Raw genomic sequence first — 20023 nt, forward strand, 5'->3', positions numbered from 1 at the left:
ATATGATGTGGTCGCTTGCAATAGATAGATCCTTCTTTGGTTTGTTTTATTAATCATTCAACCAACCAAAGGAAGAACATTCCAAACAGGGGGTCTTGCATATAAACTTGCTACAGTTCAGAGCTCGTACCGCTCTAGTATATGTGGCAATTAAAAGATCTAGTGGAAAAGAACAGACTTTAATGACCGTGTGTCCTTGGGCTCTGGAGTGGGGGCCACAGCAACTAATAATAGATGAAGGTTTACATGTTTTCCTTGTGTTTCTGCTGGGGCTGCTGTGTCATTAATTCAGCGTGTGCCTGAGTACTTAAGTTAACCATTCCTTTTGTGGCTTACTCTAAATCTTAAATTTTGCATCTGGCCACATGCAAATGTGTGTTTTTAAAGTCCTGCAATCTCAGAGCTTTTAAATCCCTCTGGTTTGAAGGCAGACAGTGAGCTGAGGCAGAAAAGCTTGGTCAGTTTGTGACCATTTAGAAGTAGTTCATTTGCTCTTTTTGAGTAGATTCAGTTCCTGAGAGGCTCTTGGCTTTAGTGAAATAGAGGCAAGATAAGATCTATGAACCTAATTAGCCCTGCAGGGCCTGTGAATGCAACTCATTAGAAAATAGTCAAACATTTATATTTAAGTACCTTATTTACTGGAATTTATGTCGTATTTCTGAACAGATTTACATGCTTCACATTCATGCTTTTAACCACACAAAACAGTTAAGGAAAATTATGGAATCTTTAAAGATTGAGCTCACAAACAACTGGATTATAAATCTAAATAGTCTGGGATCTGAGAGACTTCATGGTAACACACTCAAGCACTAAACATACCATTTGTACCTCTTAGTTTGCAACAAACTTTTATGAGATGAACTATTTCCCTCAATCCCTCCGTAGGATTCATGTTAACAAGCATTATTGTGTGCTCACATTCAGGCCACCAGGGCCTATTCTTAGGGCCCGTCTGTTGGGATTTTAGGGACACATATAATCTATGGCAAAAAGAAAAGGAGTACTCCTTTTCTTTTTGCGAATACAGACTAACACAGCTGTTACTCTGAAACATATAATCTATGGGACGTAGTAAATCACTCCCTCTGACTACTTAGGGGGCTACACGAGTATAAACATGCTGGGGAGCCATCTGCTGTGAAGAGCTTTCACGAGAGGCTAGAATCAGGGTATAAAACCCTCCATCTTGAGCTACCCATCCACCTGCAAGGTTTCTAACACGTGCCTATGTCAGATGATGTAAAGGCAGACAGGTATGTCTGTGGCAGCCAGGATCTGGCACTAGGTGCTTCAGGAATATATATTTGAGAACAAGAATTCTCCTCAGTGATTCTGAATTCTCCTTTCCTATGGTTCAGTTCCTCTGATTAACAATCAGTCCTCTGCCCCGAGAAGTAAGAATCCCAGCTGAAGGGGGGATCAGTGGGAATATTGGGTCTGAGCCTATACTTTGAAAAATGGTAATGGGACTTCGATGAGCCACGGAACTTGTATTCACAAGCTTAATTACTAGTCGTATTCCACATCCTAGACGTAACAAACGCCTGGGTAAACATCTGATCCAGCGCAGAACTTGAGCACAACGAGGAGTACAGTTGACTAATGGCTTCACTAGCCAATGGAACTATTGGTGTTCTTGGGTGTTTTGCTGGGTGTGGCCTTGTCTCTGTGACGAGTTACTGCATGACAAGCCAGAGCATGAATCTACATCACACCCACTTCTAACACTGTAACTTCCCACACGGTCGCTGCTACAGTGTAGTGAAAAACCCGGAGCGTGGATGGGTGTATTACATTTCCACACAGCACTCCAAGACCGTCACTGCAGTGCCCACGTGGTAAGTTGCTGCACGGAAAGCTGGTGTCCTGCAGATGCAAACCCTGGCTTGGCGTGCAGTAACCCACCATGTAGACAAGCCCAGCGACCTGGATATGGGCAGACTTGAAAGCCAGAAGTAATGTTTTGAACTGAGGAACAGCCTTAGAGCTGGGGCTGGCCACCAGTTTATTAGGCCATGAGCATCTGGCTGGGCAGTGAATAAGGAAAACAAAGCAAATAGGACTTAAACACATTTCTTAGTGTTAAGCATTTGCTTAAGTGCTTTCCTGAGAGGGGTGGATTTAAGTACACACTTAAGTGCATTTCCAATGCAAGACCTATTACAGTGCTCTTCACTACTTTTGAAGTGGGGGCCACTTTGGCAAAAAACCTTCACTGTGAGAGCCACATCAACTACTAAATTAACACGTTGCTTACTACTCCTTAATGATGTAATGTTACAGAGCCACTCGTGTAACTAAAGCAAAGTCTACTGGTACAATAAAACGATACTCCTTTTATAAAATAATACCCAGGATAATATATGGAATCAAAAAGGCACCCTATGCAAGTAAACTTTTTAAGAGCAGAATAATGCAAAACTTGCTTTAAAAACTGGATGAGGGAAAGTGTGCCTGTTCCTCCTTGACTTTCTTCATGCAGTGTTCGTAATCTGTCATCGCAATCCTACTAAGGCAGTCCAAATGTTCATTGGTCAATTTGTACCTCTGTTTTCTTTTCACAATATTCATTGCTGAAAATGTGGATTTGCAGGTATACGTGCTGACAAAAAATGACAGCACTATTTGCACACAATGTTTCAGAGATGGGTATTGTGTACCAGGGACCATGTTCCAGAAATGATAAACACCTGTCTTAAGTTCAGACTTCATGATGTCATTTGTCTGAAGTTCCACAATTTCTCTCTCCAGTTTAGCACAGTCAGAACAAATGTCTGTGATAACTGGTGACAGAGATGTTACTGACACGTGGAAGGGGTTCTCAATTAAATTTTAAAACTCCTTGTACTCCATTACGTCTTTGAATCGAGACTCGAACTCCACCCTCAATTCTCCCAGCATTTGTACAAATGAATTGTAATTGAAGTGTTTCAAAAGCTTGGGATTTTCTGAGGTGACTGCGCTTAATTTTGGAAAGTGAACAAACTGCATGTTGGGTATGAAGAATGTTGTAATCTTGTTTTGAAAAGCAGTTACAGCATGCAACATGTTACTAGGACATTTCTGTTTCCCTTGCAACTACAGATTTAGGGCATTCAAATGGTAAATGATGTCAGTCAAAAATGCCAGCTTAATTATCCACTCTGGATTTTCTAAGTCTTTCTCCTTCTTCCCCTTGCTTTCAAGGAATTCACAAATCTGAGGAAGGAGACCCAAAAATCTGTCAAGGACCCTGCCACGAGATAACCACCTCACTTCATTGTGCATCACTAGGTCGCCATATTCTGTCTCGTGCTTCTTGGTGTATAATGCAATGAAAGATGGCGAATTTGGGTATTTCCTTTCATTTCCTCATCAGGCCAATCAATCCATTCTCCTTCCCTCGCACATTTGGTGCACTGTCTGTACACACAGAAGTTAGCTTTGTCCAGTCCAAGTTATTCTCAGCAAAAAAAAATTGAGTAGGACAGTCAAAATGTTTTTCCCCTGTTGTTTGACCTTTCAGAGGTATTCAACACAGCAGTTCTTCCCGGAATAATTCTTCTTTGGGGAAACAAACCCAGACACACAATTGTGAGATGCACATATATCTGTACTTTCATCCTATACTAAAACACGGTACTGCCAAAATATCTGCAGTTAACTGTTGTTGGATTTCTTTTCTGATTTCCTCCACCCTTCTCATTATGGTTGTGTCAGACAGTTGCAGCCCTTTTATTTGCTTTAGGGTTGCATTTTTGTTATTGAAATCAGCATACAAGATGTCTGCAGAAGCCAGAAAACACTCTTTAACGATCTCTGCGTCAGTAAATGCCTTTTTATGTCTTGCTAAAATCCATGCAATTTCGAAAGATGCCTCTGTCAAACATTCTGCAACGGACCTTGATCTCTGTATTATTTTTTGCTGGCCTTATAGTGAAGCAGCAAGTTGTTCAATGTTACTTTTCCTTAGATTACTTAGATTTCCAGGTGGGTAATTTTCACTGACATTTGCATGCACTGTTGTGTATTGGCATTCTACATTGCTGCGCTTAAAAGCAGAACACGTCCGCTGACCAATTAAACAAACTGGCTTCATGCATGTTTCATTAAGCACAAAGAAAAACTCATCAGTGCAACTTTCTTGAAACGTTCGGTTTTCATCTTCTAAACCACGTATCTTTCTCTTTTTTTGGCTGGCTCTGGGAGGGACTCACAGCTGGGGCAGGGACTTGGGGTGCAGGAGAGAGTATGGGGTCCTGTCCCCAGGAGACTGCAGGTTGGGTGGTGGAAGAGAAATGCTGGTCCAGCACAGCTACTCCTGGTCTTACATGCTACTCCTGGTATTTATGCTGCAGAGCTAGTCAGAACCTGCCCATTGAAGGGCCGGCACTTACTTCGGGCAGCCCTAGCCACAGGCCGCTCCCGGAAGGGGCCAACGTGCCCCACAAATCCCATTGGCCACAGTTCCCCGTTCCCGGCCAATGGGAGCTGCAGGGGCGGCGCTTGCAGGCAGGAGCAGTGTGCGGAGACCTCTGCTCTTCCCCAGCCGCTGGGGGCCACAGGGGTGTGCTGGACGCATCTGGGAGCGGCATGGGGCCAGGGCAGGCAGGGAGCCTGCCTCAGCTGCAGTCCCCCTGCCGCTGGAGAGCGCAATCGACAGGGAGCTGCACTTAGGGTCCATGGGAGCCGCCAGTGGCTCGTGGGCCTTGCAGTGAAGAACCCTGCCCTATTAGATTGGAGATCCCGGCAGAGGGAAGCCCCACATAAGACACCTATTGTGTCCACAGGATAACTTTGCATTTTAAATGCTTGGCCATGCGCACACTTTGAGACGTACCACCCCCCTGCCTCAATGAGTGGGGGAGCTTGATGGGGCTGGCGGAGAAGGGGGACAGTCCCAGCAGCAAAGGAGGGAGACACTTGCCAAGGAACACTAGGTAACTCCTCCCCTTAGGAGTCTCTGGGGCATTGGCCAGCTGGGGAGAGAGGTGCTGATTGGCCAGCATTACCCAGCTCCAAGGATTTAGCCCAGCACAGGGGCCCTGTGGACCCTTTTTCAACTCCATTCCAGGAGCCCCACCCTACCCATTCGAACTAGGAATGGGAACCCAGCCTGGCAGATGCTGCAGGTCTAGCCTTCTAGTCAGGAAGGAATTTTTTCTCTCGTGGGCCAATTGACAGAAGACCAGGGAGTTTTTGCCTTTCTCGCAGCACCCGCAAGCCACAGTGAGCTAAGTAGGAACGCCTACGGTACCTGACTGGGCTGGAGTTGTTTATTCACCACAACTTGCGGCCAGTTTCCAGTGTGGTTAAGAGAATAAAATGAACAGTTCCAAGAGGTAAAAGGCCTGGGATTTTGGTGATGGACCTTGGGCTCATAGGATAAGGTGAGACCTTGTAGTCTTCACAGGTCAAGGTCCCCATTCTGCTGCACATTCTGTCCCCCTCACAGGATGCGAGGGGAGAGGGGAAGGTGCAAGGACTCAGAGAGCTGAATCCTGAGGGGGGTAAGCTGTGGAGACCCTACATTGCATTATGGATTATATGGGAAGGAGCCCTGTAACCCTGACACTGGAACCAATTAACCGTCTGGTATAGGAGAGTATGGGTGATGCGCAGGTAAAGTTTAATAAAGTTTAATAGAAGTCGCAGCCTGCCACTTAATTCCATACATGTGTCTGTCCTCATTTTGCCACTGTGTCCACATCAATTTGCTTGCTCTTTTACAGAGTGGAACTCTTAGGGTAGGCACTGTCTTTTTGTTCTGTGTTTGTACAGTGTCTATCACACCAGGGTCCCAGCCAATGACTGGGGCTCCTGTGCACTTCCGCAGCATCGATACGTAATAACTTTTTTAACCCCATTGGGTTAAAACTGAAACCAAAGGTTTCAGATGATCTTTAAAAAGCCTGTAGTTTGAAAAAGCATGATCGTGTCTCTAGGGAGAGCCATGATTTACTTCTGAATGATATTAGCAATAGCAGCAAAGGCCCCTCCCCTCCCCCAAGTTACTTTTCAGCCTGCACGAATAAATCCTTTGTTACTAGAATTCTTTTTCCCACATTCCATTTCAAAAGAGACGTCGAGTGAGGGGGTTTTGGTTTCCTATTTTTTAATATTAGGTCTTGTTGTTTCCTCTTCCTATTCATTGCAGAAGCTACAACTGTGCGTGCATCTTAAGCAGTCACTGCAACTAGAACGCAGCGCTGAGGCAGAAGTATCTCTGTGAAATCAAGTTTAATGAGATATCAGAATATTACATCTGCAAGTCTTGGCAGCCGGACAGTCCTTAGCAAAGGAGAGCCAGTTTTCCTCATCCAACATCGGGTTCGTTTGTTTCACATCTCACAAAACGTTTTCCCACATTTGTCCAACTGCGGGTTGAAGGTTGTAGCTGACAACATAAATGTGCCCTCAGGTGAAAATCCCTAAACATTTCCCCTGGTGATCTTTGGGTCTGACCATTACTAACCCAGATGCCTGTAATCAAGAGATCTCTGTGGACCTGCTAATTACTCCCTAGACTCGTCCACTAGCAATAAAAATCCCATTTGTCGCAGCTTGTTTGCAGAACTGCACTCATTTCCACAGAAGTGGCATTAATTAGCAAAAACCTGTGAAAATGGCTGGAGTTTATAGGTTAAAAAACAAAAACAAACAAAAAACCTACTCACAGAGTCGCTCCTAAATATTCCTATAAATTCAGGCATAGCAACCAGAGACCTGAAAGCCCAACTTTCTCAGCTGGAGCAATTTTTCATGCTTGCAGCAATAAGAGGGACATAATGGGGCGGTCTCCGTTTCACATGAAGGAAATGGCTTCTCTGAACTCTATATGCAGATAGATGGTGAATGGCTCAGATAAGAAATCAGAGTTTCCTGATGGTGTCGTGGCATCTCTTGCTGTGGCCTGTAGTCTTGCTGGCTGCCCCCTATTCAAAGGCAGCAGGCCTCTACCCTGCAGGATACTTTCTCTACAGATCCTTCAGTTAAGGCCAGGAGATATTTGGGCCTCTATAAACTGCCCAGGCACTTTGGGGAACAGCCAGCATCCTGCTGGGAAATGGACGCTTTTCGCATTGGGCCAGCAGACTTTCCTTGAGGAATTAAAAACCCCCAAAATAGCTGTGAGGTTCGTGTTTCCATGCAGATTTTATTAACTTTCTTCCAAATAAGTCCCAGCAAGCAGAAACTGCACTGATTTTTATCAGCAATATCTTTCTTGTAAGTGATGCGCTAGCTCTCAGGGTAGCAATGCCTCAGGTTTTTCAGAATTAATGCCTTTTCCCAACTGCCACTAAAACAGGCGTGGGAAAAGTAGAATTGCGAATACAGGAATGAATTTCCAGTTAATATACTTTTTACGTATAGGTATATTAGTTATGTGGGTGCTGAAGCGTTTCACGAGACTGGGCTAGAGTGCTCCCAATCTCGCACAGTTGAGCCCTTACACCATTGCAAAGTGGGGACAAAACACTACCAAACTGGAATGCTGCCAAAACAACAGGAAGGACCACACTGAATCAGGCCCATAGTTGCAATGGCCATATTAATTAGAGCTAAACGTTCATTTATGTTTTCAAATGTTGGCGTTTCAATTACATATCCACACATTATTTTTTAAAACGGGAAACAATTTGATGAAATATTTTCAAAATGATTCCCTTACTTTTCAACCAGCTCTAGAGTTGGTAGAAATTTTTCAAATTTTTGTATTTTGAAAAAAAAAAGGGGGAAATTTCCCCCCCCAAATCCTCTCTCCCTCCTTTTTCAGACAGACACATTGTTCACCTGTTTGGATAAATGGTCTGAAAAATACTCTTTGTAGCTCACTATAAACATGGCAATAAATCATTTGAGGGATTTTAAAATAATTTGAATATTCTACAGATAATAGAAGGCTCTTCAGTCCAGCAGACAAAAGTATAACAAGACCCAGTGGCTGGAAGTTGAGGCTAGACAAATTCAGATTAGAACTAAGGCGAATATTTTTAACAATGAAGGTAATTAACCATTGGAACAAATTACCTAGGGTTGTGGTGAAGTCTTCAATGCTGGAAACTTTTCAAACAAGATTGGATGTTTTTGCTAAAAGATATGCATGAATTCATTCAGAGAAGTCCTATGACCGGTGTTATACAGGAGGTCAGACTAGATGATCACAGTAGTCCCTTCTGGCCCTATAATCTATGTAACTATGAATAGCGATATGTATTAAAGAGTGGTATATTAAATATTATCAAGTCGCCATTCCATATTTAAGATCTTTAGCCGAATGGATTAAAGGAATAGATTGTGAAGGAAGGGTCATCTGAAACCATATTTATTTAAACATTTGTTGATCTGATCCTATTGCTACTACAACTACTGTACACTGTAATAAGAAATTGTCAAATAATTGCATCAGTCATTATCATATGGAAGGAATTATTTGATTTTTTTAAACTAAGGAAAATCTTGAGGATTGCTGAATTTGCATTAATGAACCCATCTTATTTTCATACCGTTTCATTTTAAAAATGAAGACCTTTTTGTTCTGTAGAGTGGGTTATTTTCTTTACCCCACCCGGTTTACTTCTTGTCCTTTAAAATTTTACAGTCTTTCCAAAGGATTCTATGAGGAAAATGGAAGTACTTTGTACTCCCTTACTGCAAAGAGACAAATTCATTCATCTTCTTCTGACAGCTCTCACCACTTTTCAGTTGTTACGGAAGATAAACTAATGACCTAAGGTTTGAAACTGGAACTGCCTCATGCTGAGAAACTTTGCTATATATAGGCCACATGGAAGGTTTAATTTATTCCATTAGCTTTCTCGCTATCACCCAGAAGTTTATTGTACAGTACTTTTCTTCTTCAACTTTTACAGTTCATATACCTCATGAGAGACATGAAAGCAAGTCATCAAAGTTCCAAAGCAGTATTTTAGAAATCTTCCAGTAACCCTTTAGATTAGATTGAAATACAGGAATGGTAATATAGATGCTCAGCAACCGCATACAATGTGACATGACAGATATATAATTTTCTGTTCTATGAACAAAAAAGAAGTTAGAAGAAAAATAGTTATTTTCTCCTGGAACAGAAAAAAAGCTCTCTTCCTATTTTAGCCCATATATCTTACTTAACTGGATTGTCCTTTGCTAAATAAACTTGCTAAATCCCACCCCAATGGGAGTCTTTCTATTGACTTTAATGGGTTTTAGATTAGGCTCATAATCATTCAAGAATATACCATTAGGTGCATTTTCAGTTGATGCACAGAAGGGTATGTGGCGTAAGGCTAGAGTCTGCCCTGATATTTCAGCTGGGTAAATAGGTGTAAGGGAGAGCAAAATTTGTCTCGCTTGTCTGAAATGGTATTGTACAGAGATCAATTCATTAATGCACTGATAAGTAAGTTTTCAGAGCAAAGTCTGACTGAAGCCTAAGTATTCGTCTTAGATAGGAATGTTGAAGAAATCCATTAGGTATTGGAATGAGAACACTTAAAATAAACGTAGCTATAATCCCAAATCTGCAGTAAACTGGAGAAAGGAGACTTGTTTAACCAGAGTGGAAAACATACTGCTGGAAAATTAATGTGACTAGAAAGCTAACTGGGATTCCAGACTAATGCTAGATTCCAACACACTCATGCAAAGGGCTTTCCCGAGACCACTTCTCACCCGTCCCCCACCCTCCCTCTATGCCAGTGAGGGAATCTTCTGTCCCACAGGCATTTTGATAGGCAAATTCGAAACAGTAGTACTGGCTCAAAACAATTCCTTCATAAACCTCACAGGAATGGTAGTACACAGGCTATGTTATTCTCTCCTATATTGGTTCTTATACCGCCCTTGTTACCATAGTAACTGAGCATCTTCCAGTAGTGCATTAAGCAACATGCGTAACATCTGTCATGTGAGGTTTGTTCTCTCAGCCTTGGCCCCTAAAATTAAATCCACCTTAATTAGTTCTCTTGTCACCCTCAGCGAACAAGTGTCTTGTGGAAGCAGTCTATTGACTCGCCATCCAGCATGGGGCATATGACCTAGCCATCTGGAGGAGTGATTGCTCAGTGCGGTGTTTTGTCATACAAACAAGTAAGATGCGTAGGGCAGGAGTGTCATGGCAATGAGGTTTGCATTTTGAGCATCTTCTCCCATTGACATTAGCTACCCTCAACACCTCCGAAAATCAGGCCCCTGGTAGCTAATTTTTATCTGCTTTTCCCCTTCCATGGAGACTCTCTGGATATAGTTTAAAATGAGACCAAATCAAAATGTTATACCACTTGTGGAACTGCTGATTTCAACAATAATACTTTCTGCCATGATGGAGCAAGGTGATTGCCATTCTAGTTTGGACCAGCGGTGCAGCTTACATTTATGTGTCTTTCAGCAGCGTTGAGGGACCCCGATCAACATCAGGGCCCCGTTGTGCTAAGCACTCCAAAAACAGATTAAGAAACAGTCCCTGGCCTGATGAGTTTGCAATCTAAACAAACAGGATGTGAAAGGGTTGGGGGAAAGGATATAATGCACAGGCAGAAAGGACAATGGGATGGCTTGCAAATGTCATGCTAATTCTAGGAGTTGTTTGCTTGGGTGAGTTTGATGGGAGGGCTTATCCAAAGAGACACAAAGGAAGGGAAGGAGGACATTGAAAAGGAGGGGAAGAAGAGGAAAAAGAACCAGTAACCTGGTTTGTACAGTGGCCAGTACCAAGTTCAAGAGATTTTAGAGTAAGCAATTGTGGAATAACCTACCCATAGGGAATGTGTCTTCCTAATCTCCGTTAGTTAGTAGTTGGTTTAAGCCTTGAAGCAGAAGGATTTATACCTCTGACAATATTCTTAATTTACATTAGTCAGCGTGGGTGTATGTAAGTCAAGAAATCAAATTAACCAAGTATACCCACCAGCTTCAAACAGCCATGTGTTTGAGATAACGGTCCTTTGTAGTTCTTTACCCACTCGGGACACCAGTAAGGTGTCTGCACCATTCATTGTGTGGTCCTGTTGCACTCATATGAAACAACTGTAAAAACAAATGGAAGGTTTTATTGGTTTTCACTGGAGTGGCACCCCCAGCTCTTCCAGCTGCCACGCCTGGCTCTTTGCAGACCAAGTCTGGTATTTTGGCTACAGCATGTGTTTTCTAAGTGCATACATAAACTAAAGCATCCCCATAAGGCCACAGGAGGCCTTCCTTTAAGTTTAGCAGCTCTAAGCATGATTCTTCAGCTATTCTTATATAACTCTCATCACCATCCTATCTGAGCAACTTCCAGTAGTCCATTGGCCTCTACATCTCACCCTTTTCTGCCTCCTCTCTGCTCCCAGGCTGCATTACAATGCTGTCAGAGGCAGTCACACCTGGAGATCTATCAAATGCAAGCAAGTGGGAAGGCAAAACAGCAGATCCTACAGCCAGTCCTGAAGCTGTGCTGATATTTTCTACCACATTACCCCCCTGTTCTTGAAGAGCACCTTACATTTTTGCTTTTGGACTTGAAGTGATTTTTCCTAAATTGAATACATTTGTGTGCAAGTGAAACCATAAGCAGAATGAACCAATATTCTCCAACCAGTTTACAGACCATGAACAAAATCAAATAGCCAGGTAACTACAGCAGCTGTGGAAAGAAATGCTTAACTGCATGATGATGTGTAACACTTGTGTGCAATCAAGAAATTCCCTTGCAGATCAAATTTGATCAAGCACTTACACTGTTTAGAGATGCAAAAACAATGAGTCCTTGTGGCACCTTAGAGACTAACACATTTATTTGGGCATAAGGTTTTGTGGGCTAAAACCCACTTCATCAGATGCATGGAGTGAAAAATGCAGTAAGCAGTATATATATTACAGCACATGAAAAGATGGGAGTTGCCTTACCGAGTGGGGGGGTCAGTGCTAATGAGGCCAATTCAGTCAAGGTGGAAGTAGCCTATTTTCAACAGTTGACAAGAAGGGGTGAATATCAACAGAGGGAAAAATACTTTTCATAGTGCTAACTAAAGTAATTTTTCCGCTGTTGATATTCACCCCTTCTTGTCAACTGTTGAGTATAAGCCACTTCCACCTTGACTGAATTGGCCTCGTTAGCACTGATCCCCCACTCGATAAGGCAACTCCCATCTTTTCATGTGCTGTAATATATATATATATATATATATATATATATATATATATATATATATACTGCTTACTGTATTTTTCACTCCATGCATCTGATGAAGTGGGTTTTAGCCCACGAAAGCTTATGCCCAAATAAATGTGTTAGTCTCTAAGGTGCCACAAGGACTCCTCGTTGTTTTTGCTAATTCAGACTAACACGGCTACTCCTCTGAAAACTGTTTAGGGACAGTTTCATTACATATAGATTTGACACCAAACTGACATCAAATCCTTCAATAACCAGATTCATCCGTTCAATAAATTAAATGTTCATCCAAGGACTTCATCACTTTACACCTTTGGGACAGGGAGCTTTTTCTCTCCCTGTTATCTGAGACTGCTTTTACACTAGAGATAAAGGATGTCTGGAGACTGTCATATTCAAAAGGCTTATTCGTCCATTCTTTATTTGTTTCAGAGTAGCAGCCATGTTAGTCTGTATTCACAAAAAGAAAAGGAGTACTTGTGGCACCTTAGAGACTAACAAATTTATTTGAGCATAAGCTTGCATCCGATGAAGTGAACTGTAGCTCACGAAAGCTTATTTTCAAATAAATTTGTAAGTCTCTAAGGTGCCACAAGTCCTCCTGTTCTTTATTTGTTATAAGTGAGTTTCTTGCAGGAATTCAGTCACATGTTCATTCATGGACAGGCCGTATTTTTAATAATGAGTTAAGCACTCCACCCACAAAGCATTACTTCCAACATATTAATAAATGAACAAGTGGTCTAAGTAATGCTTTTTTGGACACCCTGAGCCAAAATGAAATCATAGCTGGGGAACCAGCACACACCACATGACAATTGTGTCACCCATTTGAGCACTCTCACTTCAGTCAGTGTGCTCCTTGCAGCAGTTGGTTCATTTTTTAAATTAATTATTAGTAGTATTATCATCACCATCTACTGAGTTGTTCATTTTCTGGGCATGTAATCCAGCCATGAGGACAGCTGCTTTGCTCATCAACACTTACTGCATTTACAATAGCTTTGGCATTGAGCATCCACAGGTCCCTTGGACTTCACCAATCCAAGGTTGCTCAGTGCCTCTCACAAGAGGTGTTCAGCAGTTTGCAGGATTAATCAACGAGGCAAACATACTCGAAAGAACTCTTTGCTCTGCAGGACCAACCTACTTAACTGCCTTGGCAGGACAGAGCCCTTAGAAAGTGGACTCTACTAATTTGGAGGTAGATAACATATATAGCACACCCACAGACCTCCAAATATCCCTTGAAAATTAACAGGTGAGTGCACCCAGGAACACACCTGTACATTCAGGAAAATATACAAAAACAGAAGGATTTTTGAAGGAGAAAGAGGCAAACTAGTCGCTAAAAAAACAAACGGATTGCCTCTACTAATAAAATAGCTAAAATATAGTCTGTGGCCATGATTCAGGAAAGCATCTGTCTTCAGGGAGGGTGCTTACGTAAATGCTGAAAATTAAGCAGATGTTTCTGTGGTGTCCTGAAAAGGGATGAACTTAAGCACAGGGTTAAGTGGTGGTCAGAGGCAGAGCTTGAGTTTGTTCACGTTACAGAAGGTACATTGTAAAGGTTTGCTCTAACTAGTGGTGTGCAGTTATATTTCGATTCTTGGGTTTTTTTTTCTCCATTTATCACACAGGGGAATGACACTGCAGCTCAAAAGGGTTGCTTTGGGAGGGGTTATTCAAAGTGTGTCACAGGTACCTGGTTCAAGCTTGCTCACGTGCTAGGATTGCCTGCTTTCTGGTGCCTACTAAGTGATGATTAACTGACAAATATTTCTAAGTTAAACATTGATTTGCCTGTGCCTCCCTTCAGTCAGGTCTTCAGCGACCGTTCAGATTGTGTTATTACAAGAGAAACAACATGCGTCAGGTGCTTTACATTTCACAGTGAAAAAAACAGAATTCTTAATGATTTGCCTCTTGGGGTTTTATTGTATGAAGTAATTAGACAATTCTGGGCAAGGCCCTCAGTTGATATAAATTAGTGTAGCTCCACTGAGATCAATTTAGCTAGCTCAATTTACAGGAGCTGAGGACCTGGCCCACCAGGCTGTGGGAAATAATGTAACAGAATAAGTTAGGTAAAATTCTGTGGCCTGTGTTATACGTGAGATCAGATAGACGGTCTACCGGTTCCTTCTGGCCTTTTCAAATCTATGAATGTATTCAGCTATTTTCCTCGCAAAGGAAAGATTTGCATTTGACAAGACCTGGATGTATTTATTACTGTGTCTCCACCATTGCATCAGCATTGTCCCAAGATCGGTTGTGAGAGCGTGAGAAAAATGTCTCCGCTCTGGATTTTGCTTCTCTCTTTTAAATTGCTCACCAGGCCGATCATAAAAATGCCCAGACTACATGTATGTAACACAAGATGTGGCACTTTTACTTCAAAAACATAGAAACACGCCGTGTAGTAGTCCGAGCACAGAGTCAGAGACTTGGTTTTGTTTCCGATTTGCTACTCACTCCCTGCCTCTGGATTATTTGCTTGATTTCTCTGCCTCCTTTTCCTCTTGTGTGAAATTGCGGCCTACTCACCTTCCTCTCAGCCATATTGGAAGGACTAGTTGATTTTTATGGGTGCTTTATTTTGTTTACTTCAATTTAATAAAGACTTGGTCCATCAAAGCACTTAAGCATGTTCCTCACACCAGACATGTGAGTAGTTGCAGTGACTGCACTGGTGAAATGTAATGAGTACAATTTACAATGCCTGAAACCTAGCCTATGCCTTGCCACTGATCTTGTCCTTTTATCCTTTAAAACTGCTGCCCCCCTCTAACAGGAGAGTGGAACGGTCCCTGTGTCAGGGTTGCTTCCCTCCATCTAGACTCCATGGGAGAATGCCCCTAACCCAATGGGGACAGTGGAGAGAGAACTACCGTAACTGGGGTTGGAGAGGAGTGATGGACTTGGAATGTTTTGTGTTCTCATGAGTTAGGACACATGAAAGTGTTAAAAGGGTTGGCTAAGGAGAGAAGCATGGCAGAAACAAGGAGGGGCTTGAGTCCTTATTGGATGAGGAAGGTAGTCACATCCAGAGGGGAAACAAATCTGTTGGGGATTATAATCTAGGTTTCCTGTTTTAACCATTGCCCCACTATCCCAGTTTCTGTGGAAGAGGGAGGTACGCTGACCAACCAGTTCCATAGAGATCAGACTGGAAGTGGTTAGGTGGCTGTGTTTGGGTCCATGGTTTTACTGGGAGGAGGAAGGACATAGCTAGATGCTATTTCTGCTCTTTTTAATATATATATTTTTCCATTGGGGTAATCCTTGGTCAAAATGTGCAGACCTGTGCTTAGCTGTCAAGTGTGCAATTAATGAGGTAGGGCTCCACTCACTCCTTTGATGTAATCCAGTAATTTGTCATCCATTTACAATACACTGCCGTTTGGCCAAATGACCTCTATCCAAAATACGTAGTTACTTGAATCCAGTGTGTGTCACCCACGTAGTCCTACGTTAACCAACCACTAATACTTCTCAGTTAGCATCTTAGCAACTATGATTAGTCAGTTTAACAGACAAATATTTCAGAATGCAGTTGTGTCCACAGTGGTTAGTACAATTAGTACAATAACTTTAATAAAACACAAAGCATTCAAGCGAACATCAGCATTATTCCCTTTCTTCCCCATATTTCTCAATCAATGAAATTGAAGCTCAAAATAGCACTTCCATTTATTCAAACAATGGTTATCCAAAAGTTTTGGCTGTCCCCCAGGTCATTTGGATAAGAACGGCCATATTGGGTCAGACTAATGGTCCATCTAGCCCAGTATCCTGTCTTCCGACAGTGGCCAATGCCAGGTGCCCCAGAGGGAATGAACAGAACAGGTAATCATCAAGTGATCCATCCTGTCGCCCATTCCCAGTTTCTGGCAAACAGATGCTAGGGACACTTCAGAGCATGGATAAACAGAAGTGTACTGTATATCAGATTTTAAAAGTCAGAGAGTCAGATCTTCACCGAACACAACTCCATTGACATCAATGCAGCTACGATGATTGACACCAGCTAAGGATCTGCTCTGTAATCTTCATTTACGTACGCAAAAGAAAAAGTTAGATATGTAAAAAATTACCTTGGGAAATTCCAAGAAACAAAAAAGCTTCATTTCAAAAGCCAGTTACGGTTACTAAATAGCTGTTATAGTTACTTATGACAGCATTTACAAGTACTGAAAAACAAGGCAGTGAATAGTTAAGGGCATCCTAAATCTTGCATTACTCACATATAAATCAAAGGGCTCTTTAAAAATTTAAAGAAATGCATATTTCATCCCACACAAAAATTAATGCTCTAGAAGCTGCCGGAGTAACTGGGTCTCATCCCATGTCTTGCGACAGGGCTATTAACACTTTCAACCCTAAGTTATGATAGGCAGTTGGAGCCATAAAATAAAGTTCAGCCTCTTCCCAGGTCTTCTGAGGGTCACACCTTAATTACAAATACTGCTTTCAGTATTCTCAAGATATGAGCACAAACGTTATACTTGCACAGATGGATAGATCTCAAAGGTAGGTCCAGACACATTTGTATTTACAATATACATTTTCCTACTGAACATACACAATTACAAGAAACAGTTACAAATTCTTTCAAAAAAAAAAAAATTCCAGCCAGCCAGTAAATGTATGACAACATTTTTCACGTATGCAGTGTTGTTTTAGCCCTGTCAGTCCGAGGCTATTAGAGACACAAGATGGGTGAGGTAATATGTTTTATTGGATCAACTCGGTTGGTGAGAGACATGCTTTCAAGCTCCATAGAGCTCCTTAGGTCTGGTAAAGGTACTAAGGGCGTCACAGCTAAATACAAGATCAAACAGATACGGTAGCATAAGTAGTTAGCACATATTCTGAGGGACCATTCCAAGTGAAGGGGCCCATTAACATCCCCAAAGTCACAGGACAAAAAGGGGAGTTAGTGGATTACAGATTGTTGTAATGAGCCATAAATCCAGTGTCTTTATTAAGACCACGATTTTTAGTTTCTAGCAAAGTTGTGAATTTAAGCTCCTAGACTTGCCTTTTGAAAGCGCTATGCAGGTTTCACTTTCCCGAACCCCCTCTTCTGGCTTTCAAACAACTTTCCCTAAGCTCATCATGAGAAACAAGCTCCCCACAGACCGGGGCAGCAACTCAAAGCAGCACCAGACCCTGCCAGAGCATACAGACATCTCTCCACTGCTACAATGATCAGCACCCACCAGAACACACCATTCAAGATCCATGGGTCCTACACATGCCTATCACAACATGTGGTGTACCTCATCCAGTGAGCTGAATGCCCCTGCCAAAATTATATGGGTGAAACCAGACAATCACTGCGCCCTCTAATGGACTTGCACAGGAAAATGATAAAACAAAAACACCCCATCACCTGTGGGTGAACACTTTTCAGAAAGGTTTCAGAGTAGCAGCCGTGTTAGTCTGTATCCGCAAAAAGAAAAGAAGAATTTATGGCACCTTAGAGATTAACACATTTATTTGAGCGTAAGCTTTCGTGAGCTACAGCTCACTTCACTGGATGCAATGTAGCTCACGAAAGCTCATGCTCAAATAAATGTGTTAGTCTCTAAGGTGCCACAAGTCCTCCTTTTCTTTTCAGAGAGCCATCACTCTACAGCTGACCTATCAGTTCTCATCCTGAAAGGAAACCTGCACAACACTTTCAAAAGATGAGCCCGGGAGCTTGTTTGATCTTGCATTTAGCTGTGACACTCAGAACCTTTCCCAGACCCAAAGAAGAGCTCTATGGAAGCTCGAAAGCGTCTCTCTCTCTCTCTCACCAACAGAAGTTGGTCCAATAAGAGATATTACCTCATCCACCTTGTCTCGAGCATTTTTCATGTAAGAGTATCCTTTAAGAGAAGTTTAGATATTAAAATCAAGACAATAAAATTAGTATGTAAGGGGGAAGGTGGGGGGGGGGATTGGAGGGATGAACTTATGCATTTATTTATACCTGTTAAGAATAAAGGGCCAGATTCTCAGCTGGTGTAAATCACTGTCACCCAGTGGAAATCATAGAGTTATGTTGATTTACACCAGTTGAGGATCTAGCCCAGTGTATGTGTTACATGGACAGTAAAATGTACTGTAGGACATCTATAGCTGGTAAGGCTAATGGCAATCTGGAGTGTTTATGTAAATCATAGAATATCTTGATTTATATGTTTGATGAATACATATTTAACTTTTACCTGAATGACAAATTGTATCTGTTTGATCTTGTATTTAGCTGTGGCATTCATAGTATCTTTCCCAGACCTGAAGAAGGGCTCTGTGAGGCTCAAAAGCTTGTCTCTCTCACCAACAGCAGTTGGGCCAGTAAAATATATGACTTCACCCACCTTGTCTCACTAAAATCCTGGGACCGACATGGCTACAACTACACTGCATACATCAGACTATATACACACACACATACCTATATGGAATATAAAATGTATATTCCCAGTTACCTCATCCCAACCACTTTCTATATCATTACTAGTCATATCCCACAGACTCACAGCACCCAGACGAGCCATATCACATCCTGCTGATACCAACATCATTGCTGATGCCAATGAGCTTTAGATCAGGCTGGGAGGTATGAAAAGACTGGTTGGGTGAGGCATGTGATCATGTCATTAAAGACTGTACCATAATGCATATGCACAAGGGTCCACATTAAGGTTACATTGGCAACCTTAATTCTGACATCTCCTAACTTTTGAGTGCTTAACTTTTCAACCTTAATATTGTGTGTGTGTGTGTGTGAGAGAGAGAGAGAGAGAGTGTGAGAGAGAGAGAAAGAGAGAGAAAAAAATGTTATTGGGCCCCAATCCCCTGCTCACTTTACACCTGTGTTTTTCCTCAGATAACATGGGGGAGAATGTGTGGATGCTGAAGGCTGATATAGCCCTGGAGTTTATCCAGTTACTCCTCTCCTGTGTGCAATTGTCTTTTGTATTATTATCAAAGCGTATTCCCCACCCCCTCCCCATGTTAGAAACCTTCTTCTCCAAATATTTGTTCTGGGTAGCAGTATACAGAATAAGTCTTATGTTGATTTTGTGCAGCCAGCATTCCTGAAATGTTACAGCTAAGCACAGAATTTGACCTGTAGCACAGTGGAAGAGAAGTTCAAACACAAGTTGAGATATCTATCCGACAGTACGAATGCCAATAAGCAATTTCCTTTTCCCAGTCCACCGTAGATTCTCATCAGATAGGCAATAACAGACACTTGCCAATTTTTTTTTTATAACCCATAAAATTTCTTCAAGCAGATTTCAAGCCTCCTTTGATCATTCTTTGCAACAATGAATCCAGGCCTTTGCCTAGGTATGATTGCTAGATCCCAATATATACAATAGAAGAGTCCCAGCCTACAGAAAACCTTCTCATTAAAGCCCTAATCTGTTCCACTACATTCTTGCAAGAGAATTATCCAGCTTTAGAGCATGCCTCAATAGTGAGCAGTAATAAGACTGATAGAAACAGCTTAAGTAATTGGATTGCTATATGGTATTGAATGTCTGACAACAAAAGATATCAATCGCTATTCTACCACTGAATCTTTGTTCCAGCAATGAATTAATTTAGTAATGTACTTGGAGGGTTGTGGTCCCTGCAGGAGGAAAAACAGATGAGGGACACAAAAGGCAGGACCATCTGATGAGCACAGAGAAAGCAACTGTGCCATTCCAAGAAGTTAATTAGAGCCAACAAAAGCAGCAGACTGACTTGTTGATCATTACCATAATCACATTTCTACACTCTTCTCTCATTCCCAGCAGCAGAAGGCCGGGTCTCGTTTTGTCTGGCCCATGAGCATCATATTAATTTTGTCACCTGAACTATACCACAGGGAGG

The 20023-nt window shown here is 42.0% G+C and overlaps 1 long non-coding RNA gene across 1 annotated transcript in view; it reads right to left on the minus strand.

The window, feature by feature from the left end:
• The window catches only part of LOC311518696, a 32402-nt gene extending 21417 nt beyond the window's left edge, over positions 1 to 10985 (minus strand). The window contains exon 1 of the long non-coding RNA XR_014711082.1: positions 10892 to 10985. This is a non-coding gene — a long non-coding RNA (uncharacterized lncRNA). The remainder of the gene's footprint in view (positions 1 to 10891) is intronic.
• Between the last annotated feature and the right edge of the window lie 9038 nt (positions 10986 to 20023).

The sequence above is a fragment of the Lepidochelys olivacea genome, assembly GCF_965140295.1.
Source record: "Lepidochelys olivacea isolate rLepOli2 genome assembly, chromosome: 3".
Lineage (NCBI taxonomy): Eukaryota > Metazoa > Chordata > Testudines > Cheloniidae > Lepidochelys > Lepidochelys olivacea.